Below are 8800 nucleotides of genomic sequence, written 5' to 3'. Positions count from 1 at the left end.
TTCATTGCCTTTCTCATCCCCTGGGGCTTTTATGTATTTTGATATTTCTTGATTATTGCATTCATTGGAGAGATGAAGAAACTGAAACTAAAGTTATATATTCAAGGCTACACAGTGGAGCAATAAATCTGGGCTCAACGCCCTGGTTTTCTGACACATGGCTGGTCTTCCACCTCTTCTTGATGCTTAGATACTTTCACTGCCCAGTGGTGGGTTTCCACCAATCTGATAAAGCAGACATCGTACAAAGCAAAAACAAGAGGGAAGAGGCCCCCTCGGCTCTTGTGTGAAGTCAATTGTATTTCCCCCCTGAAGATAAAGTGGATCTGGAGAACAGAGAAGGGGCAGCTGACAGCCCATGAATCAGAAATGGTGTATTTGTCTCTGGCTACGCAAAGGAAACGGATGCCATGCCTCCTGACTTTTCAACACAGCAAATGCATAGATTGAAGATGGAGGGAAATAGGAAACAGGAAAGAAAAGAGCTGACTTCAAAATGCAGCATTCCCAGAGGGCCACGAGGCAGCCACACTTGGTCAAAGCTGGGTAATTAGGGGATGAATTCAGAGACCCAAATGGGGTCTGTTTCCCCTCGGAAACACACTTTGATCTCTCAAGTCATCATTTGGTTTTTAGCCCCATCATGGAAAAATCATAGCATAGTGCCCTGGAAATAGTATTAGCTTTGGAGTGGGGGGATCTGAGTTCAAATACAACTGTGTTTCTTCCTACCTATGATACTGAGAACAAGTCCCTTAATTTGTATGAGCTATAGTTGACTCCTCTTTAAAATGAGTCAAAATGATCAGTTCTGCTGGACGTGGCTCTCTTCAGCAATGAGATGGTTCAGGCCAGTTCCAATGGTCTTGTGATAAAAAGGATCTGCATCCGGAGAGAGAACTGTAGGGACTGAGTGTGGATCACAACATAGTATTTGCACTTTTTATTGTTGTTTGCTTGCATTTTATTTTCTTTCTAATTTTTTTCCTTTTTTGATCTGATTTTTCTTGTGCAGCACAATAATTATAGAACTATGCATAGAAGAATTGCGCATGTTGAACATATACTAGATTACTAGCCATCTAGGGAAGGGAGTGGCAGAGAAATTTAAAATACAAGATTTTGTAAGGGTGAATATTGAAAATTATCCATGTATATGTTTTGAAAATAAAAAAGTTTAATAAAAATAAATAAATTACAGTCACAAAAATGTGTCAAAAATAGACAGTTATCAAGGTCCTTTGCACTTCTAAATTTTGTGATGTCCCAAATACACATATCCCCCCCCCCCAACTAACAATGTTTTGTTGTTCATGTTTTCAGTTGTGTCTGACTTTTCACGATCCCATTTGGGGTTTTCTTAGCAAATATTCTGCAATGGTTTGCTATTTCTTCCTCCAAATTTTTTTAAGATTGAGGAAACTGAGGCAAACAAGGTGAAGTGACTTACCCAAGGTCACACAATGAGTGAGTATCTGAAGCCAGATTTGAACTCAGGAAGATGGGTCTTCCTGATCCCAGGTCTAGTACTTGAGGCACTATGGTGTCATCTATCTGCACCAAAATTCACTGATGGCACCACATGCATACCCTAATATTCACTTATGTAACCTTGAGCAATCACAGCAGCTGTGTGGCTGCCTCTGGAGTCAAGAAGAGTGTGTTCAAATCGTCTCAGACACTTCCTAGCTCTGTGAGGCTGGGTAGTCACTTGCCTCTGTTTGCCTCAGTTTTCTCATCTGTAAATGAGTTGAAGAAGGAAATGGCAAACCACTCCCGTATCTTTGCCAAGAAAACTCCAAATGATGAATCAGGCACGACTGAAACAACCAAAAACAGCAACATTTGAACCTGTCACTTAACATTTTTGTGCCTCAGTTTCCTCATTTATAACATCAAAATAGACCCTGAGCTTTATAATTTTGAACATAAGGCACTCTATGTACTGAAAAGTCAACATAAATATTAGTCTTTATCATTCCCAATTTTCCAGGAGTGTCATGGATAGAATGTCCCAGAAATCTCAGAGCCTGTTGAAATGTGAACTATTGCAATGGATGAAAAATGCTCAGCAAAACTTAAAGTGATATAAAATGCTGGTTATTTTATGTATAGAAGAATTGCACATGTTTAATGTATATCAGATTATTTGTTATCTAGGGAGGGAAAGAAATCCTCAGAACACAAGGTTTTACAAGGGTGAACGTTAAAAATCATGCTTTGATGTTTTGAATGTCTTGAAAATATGTATGTTTTGAAAATAAAAAGCTTTAATTTAAAATGTTGGTTATTTTTTTCATTTAATAGTATTTTATTTTCCAATTGTAAAAAACAGTTTTCAACATTCATTTTTGTAAAATTTTGATTTCTAAAATTTTCTCCTTCTCTTCCTTCCCTCCCCTCTTCTAAAGCCAGCAAGTAATCTGACATAGACTATATATGTACTTCATGTTAAACATATCCCCATATTAGTCATGTTATGAAAGAAGGATCAGAACAAAAGAGAAAAACCATGAGAAAGAAAAAAAGTGAAAATAGTCTACTTCAATCTGCATTCAGACTCCATTGTTCTGTGGATGTGGATAGAATTTTCATCACAAGTGGATTAAAATTATCCTGGATCACAGTATTTCTGATAAATGCTGGTTGTGATAAAGATTTTTTTTCCTGAGGCAATTGGGGTTAAGTGACTTGCCCAGAGTCACACAGCTAGGAAGTGTTCAAGTGTCTGAGACCAGATTTGAACTCAGATTCTCCTGACTTTAGGGCTGGTGCTCTGTCCACTATTGCTACGTAGCTGCCTCAGTGATAGATTTTGAAAGATGCCCTTAGATATTTTAGTGTTTTATCACCCAAATAATAATCTCATCTGGCAGCATAAACCCTTGAACAGGGAAATAGCAAACCTCTACATTTAAATCAATAAGCCAATGCCACTGCTGTTGCTGCTGTTGTTGCTGCTGCCCACCAGGTACTACTATAAAAACTCTGGAAGTCTTAGGAGTGATACCTTAAGCCACAAGAGGGAGATATTACTCTAGAAAAGCAGGTGCTTTTTCTCTAGAAAATTAAATGGTGAAAGAATGCAAATAAGGAAGAGAAGGCAGGTCTATGGGTTCATAGCCAGGTTGTTGGAAGGGACCTCAGAAACAATCAAGTCCAATATCCTCAATTTACAGGTGAGGAAATGGAGACTATTTTGGAAAAGTGACTGACCGAAGATCACAAGGTTGGGCAGTGCTGAGCTGGAATTTGACTGAGTTTCTGACTCTAGATTTCTTTCCAAGATTTAAAAAACTCTCAAGTTTACATATTTTAAGAAAAAATGGAAATGTCTTTCTAACAAATTCTGACAATGTTTAAGTTAGTTATTATAGAAGAGTGTATTATTGCTTTTATTGGGTATTTTTTGTTTCCCCCCCAAAAAATCCTCCTAATTTTTTAAAGTCTCTTATCCTATGTTAATTTTTAAAATTTCTTTTACTTTTGAATTTACCAAACATCAAATAAAATGGACATTTCAGTATACACAGTAGAACAAAAAATGAGGATCATGCATGAAACTACAATTTTCTTTTATGTGTGCTAGCTTGTTTGCCTTGCTTTAGATATTCAAGAAGGATAATCAACATTTAAAGCTTGAAGGGACCTTAGGGATGATTTCATCCAATTTGTTCATTTAAATGAACACTTTGGTAGAGCAAAGTTGGAGTGGCTAAATTGGTATTGATGTCAAGAAAAAAATTCATCTGAGTGGCTGCCCATCAGTGGGAGAATGGCTGAATAAGTTATGGTACATGAATGTCATGGAATATTATTGTTCTATAAGCAGAATGATTTCAGAGAGGCCTGGGGAGACTTACATGGACTGATGCTGAGTGAAATGAGTAGAACCAAAAGAATATTGTACATGACAACAAGATTATGCGATGATCAATTGTAATGGATGTGGCTCTTTTCAACAAGGAAGTGATTCAGGCCAGTTCCAATGATCTTGTGATGAAAAGAGCCATCTGCATTCAGAGAAAGAATTGTCGGGACTGTGTGGATCACAACATAGTATTTTCACCTTTTTTTCTGTTATTATTGTTTTCTTACTTTTTTCTTTCATTTTTTCCCTTTTTGACTTGATTTTTCTTGTGCAGCATGATAAATGTGGAAACATGTTTAGAAGAATTGCACATGTTTAACTTAGATTGAATTACTTGCTGCCTGGGGAGGGGGGGATGGAGAGAGGAGAAAAATGTGTAGCACAGATTCTGCAGAGGTGAATGCTGAAAACTATCTTTGCATGTATTTTGAAAAATTAAAAGCTATTATTATTTAAAAAGAAAAAGTTCCTGCTAAATAAGGCTCTCCAAATGTGACATCAAGTACCCTGCAAGATAGCAAAACTCTATCACTAAAGGTCCTCATCTCAGGGGTAATTCTCATTCGATTGTGATTGTGGGCTCAGCTTTCTGGATGAGTTTGTTTAATCCAGTTTTCTCCTTGTGGTTAATGACATTTGCAATATCAACGTCGCAGGATTATTTGCTATTGTTTGTCTCATCCTCGAAGAGCATCATGATATGAGAGGTGGAGCTATGACATGCAACTGAATGGGATTTGAGTGAGGGAGGACTGGCTGTACAAGGTCACCAGCCTCACTTTCCCCTCCAGAACCACTGGGGTCCAGTGAGAAGATACAGATGAAAGAGGGATTAAAATATGGACAAGATATATAATTTCATTAGTATATAGAAACATCAGATGAGCAAACTCCCTCTACTAATCCAGTTTAGCATCAACTCACCAATATATGGCTCTAAAATATTAGTAAAAGGTTAAGTAGCTTGGCCAGAGTCATGTAACCAGTCTGTGACGTCAACGGGACTTGATCTCAGGTCTTCTGGCTTCAAGAAGATCTCTCTATACACTATACCCAATTGTGTCTCTGCTATTTAAATACTAATTTATTGTTATTTAAGAGTCAAATTTTCCACAAAACACTGTCCTTACAGGACGAGGAAAGTTATATTTTTATGGGAGATGATATGTTATAAAGGTCAACTTCTGAAAGATTTATTCTCGAGGCAAATTGGAGTAGTGGTTAGAGCAATGGATGTGAAGTAAGGAAGGTTATTTGCTTCAGATATTTACCAGCTTTGTGGCCCAAGGTAAATTACTTAACTGCTCTGAGACTCTGTTTTCTCAGCTGCAAAATGGGGATAATAAAGAACTCACCCAGAACCAATAATAGAATCATCTCAGAATGGTTATGAGGATCAAATGAGGTTATCTATATGAAGTGCTTTGAAAACTTTAATGTGCTTAATGAATACCGTAATTAAGTGAGTTATTATTAATATGATGATGATATTATAAAGAATGAAAGAAAATATAAGTGGCTATCATAGCAGCAAATCCTGAAGGAGGAAAAAGTGGGTCACTCTCAGATGATGCTCTCCTGTTTCCATAGACATAAATGTTACCAGAGGAGTTCTAAGAGATTTATACTTTCTCCAGAAGGTCCTTGTTTAAATTTTATATTATCTGGAATGGTAATTATACATTTGCATATTCTAATTTACATAATGTGTAAATTATTCAGGAGCTTGGATCTCAGTTTCTCCTCTGCAAAATTAGCATGATACAAGTCATACTTCCCTGTCAGGTCTATTAGGAAGGTCAAAGAAGACAATGTACATAAATAAGGGTCACTGTTATTGTTCAATAGTATACAATTCTTTGGCACCCTGTAGCCCATGGCACACCAGGTCCTTCTACCCTGCACTGTCTCTCAAAGTCTGTCTAGATCATATTCATTGTTTTCATGATACTATGTATTTATTTTGTTTTCTGTCATTTCTCTTCACCATTTGCCTTTGATCTTTCCCAATATCCAACGAGTCTCAACTTCTCATTATGTGGCCAAAGTTAATAAGCTTCAGTTTCAGTATTTAACCTTCCAGTGAATAACCTGAATTAATTCCTTTAACTAGTGACTGAGTTGATATTCTTGATGTCCAAGGGTCTAGCCAGCTCAGCCATGTGTTGCTATTGGAAAAACCATAGCTTCAACTATACAGACATTTGTTAGTAAGGTGATGTCTCTGCTTTTTAGTCTGCTGTCCGGATTTGCCAAAGCTTTTCTTCCAAGGAACAAATGTCTTAATTTCATAGCTATGGTTGACATCTATAGTGATCTTTGAGCACAATAATATAATAATATAATCTAAATTTGAGCATATAAAATCTGACATTGGTTCCATTTCTTATCCCTCTATTTGCCAAGAAGTAATTGGGACCATTTGCCAGGATCTCAGGATTTTTTTGATGATCAAATCAGCTTTTATTCTCTCCTCTTTTTACTCATTCATCAAGCAGCTTCTTTCTGCCATCACTTTCTGCCATCAAAGTGGTATCTACATATTTGAGATTGTTCATATTACTTCTGGTAACCTTGCTTCTACCTTTTGATTCATACAGCCTGACATTTTGCATAATGTATTCTGCATATAAGTTAAATAAACGAGATGACAAATGTAGCCTTGTCATCACTCCTTTTCCAATCTAAAACCAATCAGTTGATCTATGTTTAATTCTAAATATTACTCCTTAAGTTTCCTTAGAAGACAAGCAAGATGATCTGGTACTTCCTTCTCTTTGAGGACTTGTCACATTTTCTTGTTGTGATCCATACAATCAAAGGCTTCAGTATTGTCAATAAAGCAGAAGTTTTTATAGAACTCCCTTGCTTCCTCCATAATCCAGTGAATGTTGGCAATTTGGTCTCAAGATCCTCTGCCTCTTAGAAAACCATCCTGCTCTTCTGGTACTGCTCCATTTACATATTGCCTAGATTGTACAATCTTAAGCCTAACCTTGCTGCTTGTGAAGTAAGCCCAGTTGCATTTGATAATTTGGTCATTCCCTGCCATTACTCTTCTTTAGGAACTGGGCTGTAAACTGATCTTTTCCAATTCAGTGGATACTGTTAAATTTTTCAAATTTGCTGGCGTACTGAGTGCAGCACTTTAACAGCATCACCTTTTAGGCTTTTAAATGGCTTGGCTGGAATTCTGTCACTTCCATTAACTTTATTATTAAGGCTTAACTTCATTGTCCAGGATGTCTGGCTCTAGATCAGCAATCACACCACTGTGCTTTTTGGTGATATTAAGATTTCTGGATATTCTTTCCATCTCTTTTTGCCATCTTATTAAAAAATAATATCTTTAAAGGCATTGAATTAAGAATATTCAGTTAAGTTCTTACCATTTTTGTCTTTTATCACGCCCATTTTTGCATGAAATGTTTCCCAGTTATCTCTAATTTTCTTGAAGAAATCTCTTGTTTCCCCATTCTGGCATTTTCTTCTACTTCTTTGCACTAGTCATTTAAGAAAACATTTTCTCTTTGTTATTCTCTAGAATTCTGCATTCAGTTAAGTATATCTTTCGCTTTTTCCTTTCAATTTCCTTTTCCTTCTTTCTCAGCTATTTGTAGTCTCATCAAGCAGCCATTTTACTGTCAATAAATTACTTTGCAGCTCTTCAAGTCCTATAGAAATTTGGGCCATTGATATTATAATAATTATAATTAGAACTTGTAATTTCATTAGTATACGGAACCCCAATAGAGAAACTTCTTTTACTAATAAGAACCCACTCAATCTATGCAATTTCTAATTTTAAAGAGGTTCCTGGGATCTTGAGAAGGAAAAAAACTTACTGAGTCAGGTAGTCATTGTGTGTCAGAGATGACTCTAAGAAGCCGACTCTACGGTCAAGTCTCTAGCTGCTACACCAGTCTGTTTCTCATTTTTTGGTATTATTGTGAGTATTCTTTCACTACAGTACTAGTCATAGACTTTCAGTCTAAGGACAAACCACTTTCATTTTTACTGGATCATAGATTTAGAGCTGGGAGGAACCTTAGAAATCAAAGACTTCACCCTACTCCTTGCCTTATACATGGGGAAGCCATATCAATCCAAGCTATTAAAATGATGTTGAGACAATAAAAAGAAGCAAAGGAAACAGCAACAGGTTAAAACTTTGACAGCCCACTATAGTTATTATAGTGAGTGCCTTTATCACCTTAGCTAATTACCATCAATAGGAAACATAAACCCAAGGAATTAGGTTGTAGGACAGTTACATTTCATTAAGATAAAGATAATACAGCCCAGAATAGTGAAAACTATAGATAGCTCTGGGGCTGACTGAAAAATTGGGAAGATGGGAAGTGAAATCCCTCCTTTCTTTGCAGAGGTGGGAAACTATGAATTTGGGAGGCAGACTATGAACCATACTTATAACAATGGATTCAGAAGACCTAAATTCAAATCCAAACTCAGACACTTACTATCTGTGAAACCATGAACGTGTTACTAAAAAAATACAAAAGAAAATCTCTATTTTCTTCAGTTTCCTCACCTATAAAATGAGGGTAATAATAGCACTTAGTTTGGGGGGTTGTTGTGAAGATAAAATGAAATATTAGTAAAAAAGAGTCACAAATTTTAAAGCATTACATAAATGCTAGCTAGTGTTATCACTATCAATTGCTTAATTTTACTGAACTGCTTTTCTTCTCTTTTTTTTAATGTGTGTGTGTTATAACACAAGGGTATCTTAATCTTTCTTCTGTGATTGGAGCCTGTTGTCAGTCATTCTAGTGAAGTTTCTGGACGCTTTACAGAATAATATCTTTAAATATACAAAATAGAATACAATAGGATTACAAAAGAAATCATATATATTGAAATACAATTATAAAATTAATTTAAGATCATGGAAAAAGACCAAAAAAG

Source organism: Sarcophilus harrisii, chromosome 5 (genome assembly GCF_902635505.1).
Source record: "Sarcophilus harrisii chromosome 5, mSarHar1.11, whole genome shotgun sequence".
NCBI classification, from domain to species: Eukaryota; Metazoa; Chordata; class Mammalia; order Dasyuromorphia; family Dasyuridae; genus Sarcophilus; species Sarcophilus harrisii.
Note: the sequence above shows the minus strand (reverse complement) of the source record.